The sequence below is a fragment of the Psammomys obesus genome, unplaced genomic scaffold, assembly GCF_907164565.1.
Source record: "Psammomys obesus unplaced genomic scaffold, mPsaObe1.curated_primary_1811, whole genome shotgun sequence".
Taxonomy (NCBI): Eukaryota; Metazoa; Chordata; class Mammalia; order Rodentia; family Muridae; genus Psammomys; species Psammomys obesus.
The window spans coordinates 1,674,230-1,686,278 of NW_026590486.1; positions in this window are offsets into that span (position 1 = coordinate 1,674,230).

Below are 12,049 nucleotides of genomic sequence, written 5' to 3' on the forward strand. Positions count from 1 at the left end.
ATATATATATATATATATATATATATATATATATATATATATATATACTCAGTTGATGTTAAAGTATTAGATAACTTGATGTTGAAATGCCTGTCCCCTACCACATTTTTTGCCAAAACTGTTGTGAGTAGAATCTCCATTTGAACTAAAGCCATCTATTTTTTTTATAATCCTTTGATTAAATTATACATTTAAGACACTAAATCATCACACTCAGGTTTGTAGCTCACTGGAATTTTAAGAACACCTCTGTGCTAGGTAGAATTCTGGTCCCACCCACATACCTAGGTGTTCATATCCCACCATCAATCACATAAATCTTCAAAGTACGAAACTAGAAAACCCTTCTTGATGATAAGTGGAGAGAAATAGCATCAGCAGAAGGTGATGATTCTTAGAAACTGTGTATGAATGTGTTTATGTGTCTATGTGTGTATTTGTGTGTATGTGTGTGTGTAACCTGACTTCTGCCAACAATCTAAATTGACAAAGTGAGAAAATGGATGTTCCCTTAGAGCACAGCCCTCAATACCTTGGGCTAGCCTAATTCTTGAATAGATGGTGCTGATTGCCATAATTAATTAATGATGAAGAAAGAGTTGTCTAGAAAGTATTTGGAGACAAGCCTCCTATCACCTCAGGCAAGGCCCAATGATAACACGTGAAGCCCAAAGATTGTCAAGAATATTATAGCAATAGAAACAGTGACAACCTGAACTGAAAGAGAAAGAGTGCAATGAAATGTCAATTACGAATTATTAATTATTAAAAAATTTCATGGGCAACCAGAAAGCTCATGTATATATATGAAACAAGAAGGTGAGTGTCCCTGAGGGAGCTTCATGAAAATGTGAAAATCATTTTGAATGGGGAGATAGAAAGAGACTAGAAAGGTTTTGAGATGCTGAAAAGGGCCTTTGTTCTTTTGAATAGACCAGCAGTAGAAAACATTGATGTTGGTATTACCAGTGAGTAAGCAAAAGAGAATATGAGGCATAGCAGAAAAACTTGTATCAAGCTTATAGTGTATTTAAATTGCTAGTGGAGTATTGGTAGCAATATGGACACTACTGGGGAGGGATGTATTATAGGATACTGGAAGTTAGCTGGAGAATAACTGGTACATCCTGCAGCTGTGAGAAAAGAGAAATCATGATTGCCAAGCAAATCATTGCATGTTTGACGCAGCTTTTTCTTGCTTATAAGAGAATGTCAGAACATGTAGATTCATGAGACGAACAAGCAAAGATTAAGATCTGGTTGTTAGTAAATTTCACATTCTATCCAGGTTATGGAAGCCACCAAAATAAGAAAGTTACTCTCAGGAATCAAGCTTTAGAGAAAAAAGCTGAAGGCTTAGAATCTTCTGCACAATACGTTATGGTTGAAAAAAGGTTTTCCAAGCAAATGGCCCCAGAAGCAAGATGGTATATATATTTTAATATCTAATAATATGTCAAACAAAAAATAATTAATTAATTAAAAGAGGTGAAGAAAAACATACTCATCAAAAGAAAAATCCACCAAGATGATGTCTCAGTTCTGAACATCTATGCCCCAAATTCTAGGGCACCCACATTCATAAAAGAAATATTACTGAATTTTGAATCACCCATTGAACCCCATGCTTTAATAGTAGGAGACTTCAACACCCCACTCTTACAAATGAAGAGGTCATCTAGACAAAAACTTAACAGAGAAACTATGGAGCTAATAGACATTATGAATCAAATGGACCTAATGTATATCTACAGATCCTTTCACCCAAACATGAAAGAATATACCTTTTCTCAGCACCTCATGGAACTTTCTTCAAAATTGACTACCATGAATCAAAGCTGAATTTTGACAACAACAGAAACAACTGAATATCTACAAACTGATGGGAACTGATCAACTCTGTACTGAAGAAAAATGTGTCAAGTTAGAGAAGAAGAAAGAAATTAAAGAAAACTTCCTAGAATTCAATGAAAATGAATCTTCAACATACCCAGACGCATGAGATGTAATGAAATGGTGCTAAGAGCACTATGTTCCTTCATAAAGAAATTGCAGAGCTCCTACTGGCAACTTAACAGCTCACCTGAAAGCTCTAGAACAAAAAGAAATAATCACACCTAAGAGGAATTGATGGCAAGAAATAATCAAGCTGAAGAGTGAAATCAATAAAATAGAAACAAAGAGAACAATACATTGAATCAATGAAACAAATAATTTGTTCTTTGAGAAAACCAACAAGATAAACAAATCCTTATTCAAACTAACCAAGTAGTAGGCAGAGACTATCCAAATTAACAAAATCAGAAAAGAAAAGAGGGACATAAAAAAAAAAAAAAGAAAATGGGGAAATAACAACAGACACTAAGGAACCCATTAGGTCATACTTGAAAAAACTGTACTGTACAATATTGGAAAATCTAAAAGAAATGAATATTTTTTTCAATAAATGCCACTTAGCAAAGTCAAATCAAGATTAAATTTACAATTTAAATAGATCTGTGACTCCTAAGGAAATAGAAACAGTTATTAAAAGTCTTCCAACCGTCCACTCCCCCCCACCAAAAAAAAAAAAAAAAAAAAAAAAAAGCTTAAGCTCACTCAGTAGGAGGAATTTAATTTCTGGTACTGTCAACCTAGACAAGTACCCATGGCTGGAGAGGTCATTTACCAGAGAGGAGAAACCTTCTACTGCCATTTTTCTAAACTGTTATAATTTCTGACTGCATTCCAAATACTTATCTTTATTGCTACTGATAAGAATACCTCTCGCCCTCATCAACCAAGGGTACTCTATGCCTGAGAGTCCATATCTCCCCCTGAAAAGCAGATATGTGCAACCTGTGGCTCCAAAGAGAAGGGACACCGGTGTTAGTTCTGTTGCAGGCTTTCGCTGGGTCGCATTTAACTTGGTAGTGCTTCTCTGACATTCCTTAGAAACTTGTTCTCTCTCTCTCTCTTTCTCCCTGCCACCTGCCTTCCAGGAAGTTGAAGAGGTATCCAAGTTCCTTACATACAAAAATAAGGTGTAATAGCTGGTCCAACAAAGAGAAAAGTCTGCAGCAGAGCTAACACAGGTCTTATTGCAACATGATTATTACAGAGGTCCACAACTGCTCAAAACATGGAGAGTAAATGAGAGGGAGTGTCCATTCCCTGATGATGCATCTCCAATGCAACTCCTACACCTAAAGCTGAAGGACTCTCATAGAAGAGGGGCCAGAAGGATTCTAGAAGCCGCAGGCCCTGGATTTCTGCTGTTAGAATCTAACAGTCAGGTAGACGCGACAGGGAAAATGTACCCATGAACTCTGCAATATGGTTGTCTGGATAAGACAAGTGTAATTACAGTAGTTGATGTGTCAATGCAGAGTGAGAAAATTCTGCACGTTCTCACATTTAGATGAAAAGCTTCAGGTGGTCAAAGGCTGATGAGGTAAAGAGAATCCATTTTTAGAGTTATACTTCCATAAAGGATGGCCAATTATAAGCTCTTGGCATACGAACATATAAGCAATGCTAAATGGACTCAGAAGGATTATATGTGTATGTGTGTGTGAGACAATGATAATTAAATACACTTTGAATTTGGGAGGGGGCATAGGAGGAGAGGAGAGTGGGAGTGAAGATATAGTGCTCATGTACAAATGTTCAAGCTTTTATTTTATGGGTTGTGGATTTTATACATGGAAGGAACAATTAATTACTTATCTTGCTAAAAATATAAGCATTAACTTCTTTTGCTGCCATAATCAACCACATTAGTAACTTAGAGTTGTAGTCAGGAACCTATGTTTGCTACAGCTTTTAGCTCTTGATAGAGCTAGCTCTTCCAGGGGCTCCGGGAAATAGCCCATTTCTCTTCTTAGGTTTTTTTGGGTTTATAACACTTAGATTTCAGTTCCGTCCTGGATATGGCCTGAGGGCTAAAGTCTACTTCTGGATTTGAAAAGCTCCCTGCTTACCTTGGCTCCTTTTTATGAACCACAAGAGGAGGAAGCAGATTGCAGGTTAATCACATCATGTCTCTAAATTTTTCCCATTCCATTCAATAGTTTTACAGATTCATTAGAGCTTGTAATAGTAACACCACAGAGGGAGAAATCAGTGCTGTCTAGAAGCAGATGACTGACAGATGCTGAAGGCCCAAGCTTAATACGTAAATTCACAATGATTTCTGAACCACGGGTGTGGTAATTAATGAAGTTACAGAAGAGAAGGAGTGTATAGGGACTGTGTCCTCAAGAAGCTAGCTCTGATACAGTCAGTGCAAAATTACACCAGAAGGAATGGGGCTATGGCTCAGTGGATAGAGTGCTTGATGCACAAACAAAAAGACCAGAATTTAGATCTAGTACTCGCTTAAAAAGCTGGTCGTCACAGTGCCCTACTTGTAATCCCAGTATGTGAGGAACAAAAACGTATATTGGAATTTTTACGTTAAGATGGCTGCTTACACTATCTGAACCAGTGAGTTATGGGTCCAATATAAAGGTGAGAATACTTGAAGATAATACCCAGCATCAGCCTTGGGGTTTCATATACACACATCAATCTGCTCCCACACAAGCACAATCAATGTGCTCATCCACACATCCACACAGAAACAAACAAAATTAAATCAACAAGAATATGTTTATTTGGAAAACTGCAATTGGGTTGTTTAACTCTGCTAGAACAAAATACAAGGATTTTTTTAAGTGCTGGGGTAAGCTAAAAAGCACTGAAGGTCATTACAGAAAGAGGAGTGAATAGAGTACATTGAGAAACATTCCAGGCGATAAATATTATGATCTCATCCAAATAGTTCTTTTATAACAGGATTAGGTTGATAAAGTGGAGGAAAAGGCATTGTGGAGGCCAGCTGGAGTCAGGGATGTAGAGGATGCTCCCTGATTCCATCCCAGAGCTAGTGACCATGCTAAAGAGTCTAGGATAGCTGGGACAAGAGTGATCAGGTCCCCACTTATTTTGGTAGTGCTTCTCTGACATTCCTTAGAAACTTGCTATCTCTCTCCCTACTTACCTTTTGGGAAGTTGAAGAGGTGCCCAAGGTGCTTACATATAGAAATAAGTGGAATAGCTGCTCCAGCAAAGAGAAAAGCCTGCAGCAGAGGTAACAGGTGTCTCTTCTCTTTGGAAACACAGGCTACAGAGATCTGCTCTGCAGGGAGAGATATGGACTCTCAGGCATGAGGTTCTTCATTGTTATGGATGATGAGGCTAAGAGAGGATAGTTTCTGAGGCCCATTCACCCAGGGGTTCCAGCAGCTTCTTCTCATCTTGGCTGTCACCAATGCCAGCTAATCATAGGCAATCAGCACCATTCATGAACTGACTCCTAACTAGTTCACTACTTGGGAAATACATCACTGCATGGTTCTAGGTACTTGGAAAGTGGAGTGATCAGGATACTGTAAAAAAATGGTTTTAAAGAATTCATTCAATTAAAAATTATCTTCAATGCCTCAAAACTTATATTTAGATATTTACATTAAATCCAGTTGCTAGGCATACACTTGGATAAATGAAGGCATTTTATTTTTATTTTGTTTATTTTGGAATGCAGAAAATCAAGAGAGATAAAATCTGGCTATAGCTGTCTAGACACTGAAGAAACTCATTCAAATAAAATCTATACAGAGCTTTCATAAAAAAACCAGATGTGGGCCTGGAGAGAAGGTTCAGCAGTTAATTGATGCTCTTGTAGAAGACCAGGGTTTGGTTTCCAATACCCACATACCAGTTAACTGTCTGTAACCCTGGTTCTATGGTATCTGACACCCTCTTCTGACCTCCAGGAGCACCAGACATAGGTCTGATGTACAGACACACATACAGGGAAAACACTTGTACACATAAAGCTGTGTGGATCAAGTTTAACTACTACCTAATGGTACTGCAAATAGCAGTGAGTACATATCCTCTCAAAGTGAGTAGGGTGTTCCAAGGAGCATTTCGTATGACGGTCTCCTTTGAAAGTTGTTCACGTATTCATCAACAGGAGGAGCCATGCACATATTCACCCAATAGAAGAACAGAGAGTAATGAAAAGGTGGACCTTCCAGGAGAAGTGTCAACATGGACAAATCACAGGCACAAAAAATGACCACCTCAGATTTCCCATATGGTAAGAATGAAAACAACAAACATTATTGTGACCCTCAATTGCATTAGGATATTTCACATTAAATCCTTAATTTGATGTCTAAAAAATGAAAGTGCCCAAATAAAGCAATTCGAGGTTGAAAACAATCTACAAAAATATTGTTGAGTTCATTTTGTGTTGGCCATGTACTGCTGAGCATGGGGCCTACCCTGAAGTATGGTAAATATAACCAATGAGTCTCCATTGGAGAAAACCAATATTTCTTTAATGAGTGGGTATCAACTGCAGATAGCTTCTAGGTTGAAAGCCTTCTCAGTGGCGGGCCCCACTGGATGGTGGGCCCCCATCTGGATTGAACTTGTTCATAAACCTAATCCTTTAAATTTAGGTAAGTATCCATGACGGTTGAGGCCATGGAACCTAGTGTAGAGCCTACTACTGCCATTTTCTTAAACCAGTATAATTTCTAAATGCTTTGCAAATGCTTATCTTTATATTCATAACTAAGTGTAGCTTCCACCCCTCATCAAAAAAGGTTCTTTTGCTGCAGAAAGAGACCATTACAGAAAGTTACAGTTTGTCAAGTTGCAGAGAACTGACTGTGGGGTTCTCAGCCTAATTCAGCACATCCACAACACAAGTCCTTAACCTCAGGGAACATCATGTAAGATTGGGAAGAAAGACTACAAGAGTCAGAGGACCATAATGTTTACTGTGAGATTGTCTCTTCTATATATGTCTGGTAAGCTACACCTATAATATCTTAACAACATAGATGCCTAAAAAGACCCGAGCAATGACAACACCAAGTGACATCTCAACATGGTAGGGAAAATTTCACAAGACCCCATTTGTGGAGGAAGAGCTACAGGGAGAATCAGTTTCTCTCAGGAATGAGCCTCCTGGTTGGTTACCAAGTGGTCAGCCTTAAAGAAACCTATATAGCAGCAAGACTAAATAGTCTCATCAGGTTGCATTCCTATATATTTATTCATAGGTACGTGACTATAATAATTAAGGAAAAAGTCAAAATTAAGCAGTTTGGGGGTGAAGAAGTTGGAGAAAGAAGTGGAAATGAGGAAACATATAGTAGAGGTACATATAGTAGAAAGGGATGGAATTTTAAAAATTCATGCTTGGAATAACCCTATTACAGCCTCTATACACTCAAAGCCCTTGATTCATTTGGCTTTCCCTCAGAAAAAAAACAAAAACAAAACAGAAGACAGGTTTTCCCAGGTATCAGGAATGTTTGGGATTTGCAATTACCAGGGCCTGATAGGTGCAGGGATGATTTGCACAAGGAAAGCTTAGACTGGAGAAAACCAAATGTATAACCTGTCTGATCCTCTCAGCAATCACCAGTCCACTACACTTGTGAATAATAGATGGTTTTCTAATACTTCTCAATATTTCTAAGTGTCCATTTTCTTACTTTGCTTACCATTTCAATTTCTAATTCTTGTAGCCTCAAATTACTTGGATAATACAACATAAAGGAAAAGAATGCAGTATTTTATGAGTCATCAATACTTTGTTTAATTTTAATTATAGGAGAAAAGTAGAGCATATCCAGAGTGTGGCACTTGGCCCCCATAGCTGGAAATGCAGCTCTTAAGATCACTGGAGAGAGAGCATACAGGAAGATCTCAGGCATATAATTGGTGGCCATGGCTGCATCCTTAGTTAAGTTTTTAACTCTAAAGAAAGACAAAGTAAGCAAGGAGAGAAGGAAAGAGAGGATAGAAGAAAAGAAAGAAGGAAGGAAGGAGGGAAAGAAAGAAGGAAGGAAGAGTAAGGAAGCAACCTGAAGCCACTGGCCCCTCACACCTTCTTTTCTTCTGAATCATCTACTCTGTGAGCAAGCCAGTAGCCATCACAAGCTGCGGTATTCCTCAGATTCATATTTGGCCACCATCATGGATGACAAGTTTACTGCCACAGCTATGGTCTTCATCTCCTACTTTTTCCACAACAAGGTGCTTGAGAGCAAGTGACAGGTCTAGCCCATCTGCTAAACCTGCAGAGGCTGTTGGCCCTGTTATATTTATGATTGCCTCCTGGAAAAGCTGTACAACGGGTCAGTTAACTGTTATATTCGGATAAACCACGAAAGGAAACCTCTGATTGGAAAGATGACAACCAACCCAGTCCAGTAGATGGGATGAAGTAGACCAAAGTTGCCCAGTTTTTTTTTTTTTTTTTACAAGTTAACTTACAGTCTGGACAAACCCTGGGGAACTCAAAGACATAACTAGAGAGGATAGAATTAACCCTTTGCCCTGTGAATTCTACCAGCAGGAGGCGCTCTCCAAAATGCAGCAATGTAGGGAGGCAGAACAAGCCCTTCCCCAAACTACAGAATGTGGACCACTAAGACACAGTCTATGGATGTAGCTGGCTCAGTTTGCCTTTAGCTTTGGGTGGGTTCCTTCTGGGGATGGATGGTGAAATTTAAGTTGTTCCACACATGTGACAATCTGACACACACTGAACTAAAATCTTTTTAAGTTACAGTCCATCAATACAAGCAAATCTTTATTTTCTGGGGGTGGTGGTGGTAAACCCTATAATAATTTCATTTTCTCCCAAATGTTATATATAAGTTTTCACAGTAATAATCTCTGATTGGACAGACAGCATTAAGACAGGGGTTAAAGAAAATCTGTATTTCAAAGACTCCTTCTCAATATTAGATCTCTGCAGGGGGATTCTGACAGTTGTACCTGAGGAGTATCAGCAGGGAGATTTTTGACAGTTCTGTGGGAAAGCTCAACATTTTGAATGATGTAATTCTGGGAATTTGAGACAAGACTTTTACTTAGCACTGGAATGCATCACTGTACATAAGGACCACTAGTACACAATACCTGGGAAAATGCTAAGACCTTGGACCTTTGACTTTGAAAGGAGCAAGTGACCAAGTGATCAGAGTCTACCACAGCAGCAGGTATTTTCAGATGGTCTTCAAAAGGCGTCCACACATTTCATTTACTTTGCTAGTCATCTTTAATTCAGTGAATTACAAAAGGGTTTAAATCTGTACAATTCCTATGCATTGACTGTGGTAAAATGGTATAGTTTTCTATATTTTGAATGGGAAAATTTTCTTATTTATAATAAATATAATGACTTGTTGCTTATCTTTCTGTTTTTAAAAGTGTGATTCCTGCCTTTAATCCCAGAACTCAGGCAGGGAGCGGCAGGCAGATATCTGTGAGTTTGAAGATAGCCTGACCTACAAAGTCAGTCCATGACAGCCAAGGCTACATAGAGAGACCCTGTCTCGAAAAACAAAACAAAACAAAACAAAAAACAACAACAAAAATGTATGTTAGGATGGTAGTTTATTTCTTTTTTATAATATTTTATTTTTATTAATACGGCTTATTACCTTTGTATCCCACCTGTAGCTCTCTCCCACCTCCTTTCCCAATCCCTCCATCCCATGCCCTTCCTCCAGTCCACTGATAGGGGAGGTTCTCCTCCTTTTCCATCTGATCCTAGCCTATCAGGTTTCATCAGGAGTGGCTGCACTTGTCTTCCTCTGTGGCCTGGTGAGGCTGCACCCCCTGAGGAGGAGGTGATCAAAGAGCAGGCCAATCAGTTTATGTCAGAGACACAAACTGAGTTCCCATTACAAGGGAACTCACTTGGACACTGAGCTGCCATGGGTTACATTTGTGCAGGGGTTCTGGATTATCTCCATGAATGGTCCATGGTTGGAATATCAGTCTCAGAAAACACCCCTGTGTCCAGGGTTTTGGGTTCTATTGCTCTCCTTGTGGAGCTCCTGCTCCCTGCAGGTCTTTCTATCTCCCCTTCTTTCATGAGATTCCCTGCACTCTGCCCAAAGTTTAGCTATGAGTCTCAGCATCTGCTTTGATACCCTGCAGGGTAGAGTCTTTCAGAGGCCCTCTGTGGTAGGCTCCTCTTCTGTTCCCTGTTTTCTTCCTCTTCTGATCTCCATCCTCTTTGCCCTTCTGAATGAAGATTGAGCATCTTACCCAGGGTCCTCCTTCTTGATTCGCTTCTTTAGGTGTACAGATTTTAGTATGTTTATCCTATATTATATGTTTAATATCCACTTATGAGTGATTATATACCTTATGTGTTTTTCTGCTTCTGGGATACCTCACTCAGGATGATCTTTTCTAGTTCCCACCATTTGGCTAAAAATTTCATGATTTCCTTGTCTTTAATTGCTGAGTGATATTCCATTGTGTAAATAGTACCACAATTTCTGTATCCATTCCTCAACCAAGAGGCAGGCATCTGGGCTGTTTCCAGCTTCTGGCTATTACAAATAAAGCTGCCATGAACATGTAGAAAATGCAAATAGATCCACACACAAATAGATCCCTGCACAAAACTGAAGTCTAAGTGGATCAAAGACGTCAACATAAAACCAGACACATTAAACCTGTTAGAAGAAAAAGTGGGGAAGAGCCTAGAACTCATTGGCACAGGAGACAACTTCCTGAACAGAACACCAACAGCACAGGCTCTAAGAACAACAATCAATAAATGGGACCTCATGAAACTGAAAAGTTTCTGTAAAGCAAAGGACACTGTCGTCAGAACAAAACGACTGCCTACAGATTGGGAAAAGATCTTCACCAACCCTTTATCTGATAGAGGGCTAATATACAGAATTGTAAAGAACTCAAGAAGTTAAACAGCAAAAAATCAAGTAATCCAATTAAAAATGGGGTACAGAACTAAAAAGAGGATTCTTGATACAGGAATATCGAATGGCAGAGAAGTGCTTAAAGAAATTCTCAAGGTCATTAGTCATCAGGGAAATACAAATCAAAGTGACCCTGAGATATCACCTTACACCCATCAGAATGGCTAAGATGAATAACTCAAGTGACAACACATGCTGGAGAGGATATGGAGAGAGGGGAACCCTCCTCCATTGCTGGTGGGAATCTAAACTTGTACAACCACTTAGGAAATCAATCTGGCCCTTTCTCAGAAAATTAGAAATAGTGCTACCTCAAGATCCAGCTATACCACTCCTAGGCATATATCCAAAAGATGCTCAAGTGTACAACAAGGCAGTTTATTTCTAAAACAAAATTTTCATAAGATTTTGTAAAACAAGAGATGAAAATGTATTTAAATAATTTAAATTGATCTTTTCATTTTATTAGTTATAACAGTACATATTTAAAATAAAGTAGCCTTTTCAAAAGCTAAAAATAATATTTTTATACTTTAAGATTTAAGAAAAGCACCATTGATTTGTTTGCTTTTTAAAATTACAAATACTACATAGTTGTATAACATTTCTTTTTTGACAGAAATGTCAAAAAGAATATAGATCATATGAAAAGCATGAATCTAATAAAATTAAATATTTATTAAAATGAAATTGAAAAGCAACCAAACAAAAGATAGATAAGTTTTAAAAAGGAAAAGAATAGAAAAACTTTCAGAAGACGTAGGTTATCAACAAGGAAGAAAACAAAAACAAAAAAAATATTGTTTGGGGGTAGGTATGATTGAGTCAGGAGGTTACACTTTGACCATGTCTGCTGCTAAGCTGGCCTGAAGATGGGCCCTTCATGAGCTGTCCTTAGTTCTGGGCTGATGTTCAATTCCATGAAACATTGTTTGCTAAAGGCTCTGCTCACAGCCTGTACCATTGGCCTCTTCCCCCCAAACACTGGGATTGGCACCAACACCCAGTGCCTTCTTTACAGTGTAGCTTGACCTTTGTCCCTACAAATCATGGTTGCACGAAGTGATGCGACTTCCAACCCCGTTGAAGTTTCAAGCTACAAATATCATTGCCATTTTTAAGACCTTAGAGTACATTTTCAAATTGCTTGAATCTGTGCTTTCTTAGATTGCAACCCTAATTAGCCCCAAATCAATGTAATTTTTTTCTGTTCTTCACCAAGTTGATTTTATGCTTGGTTGACACCATATAAA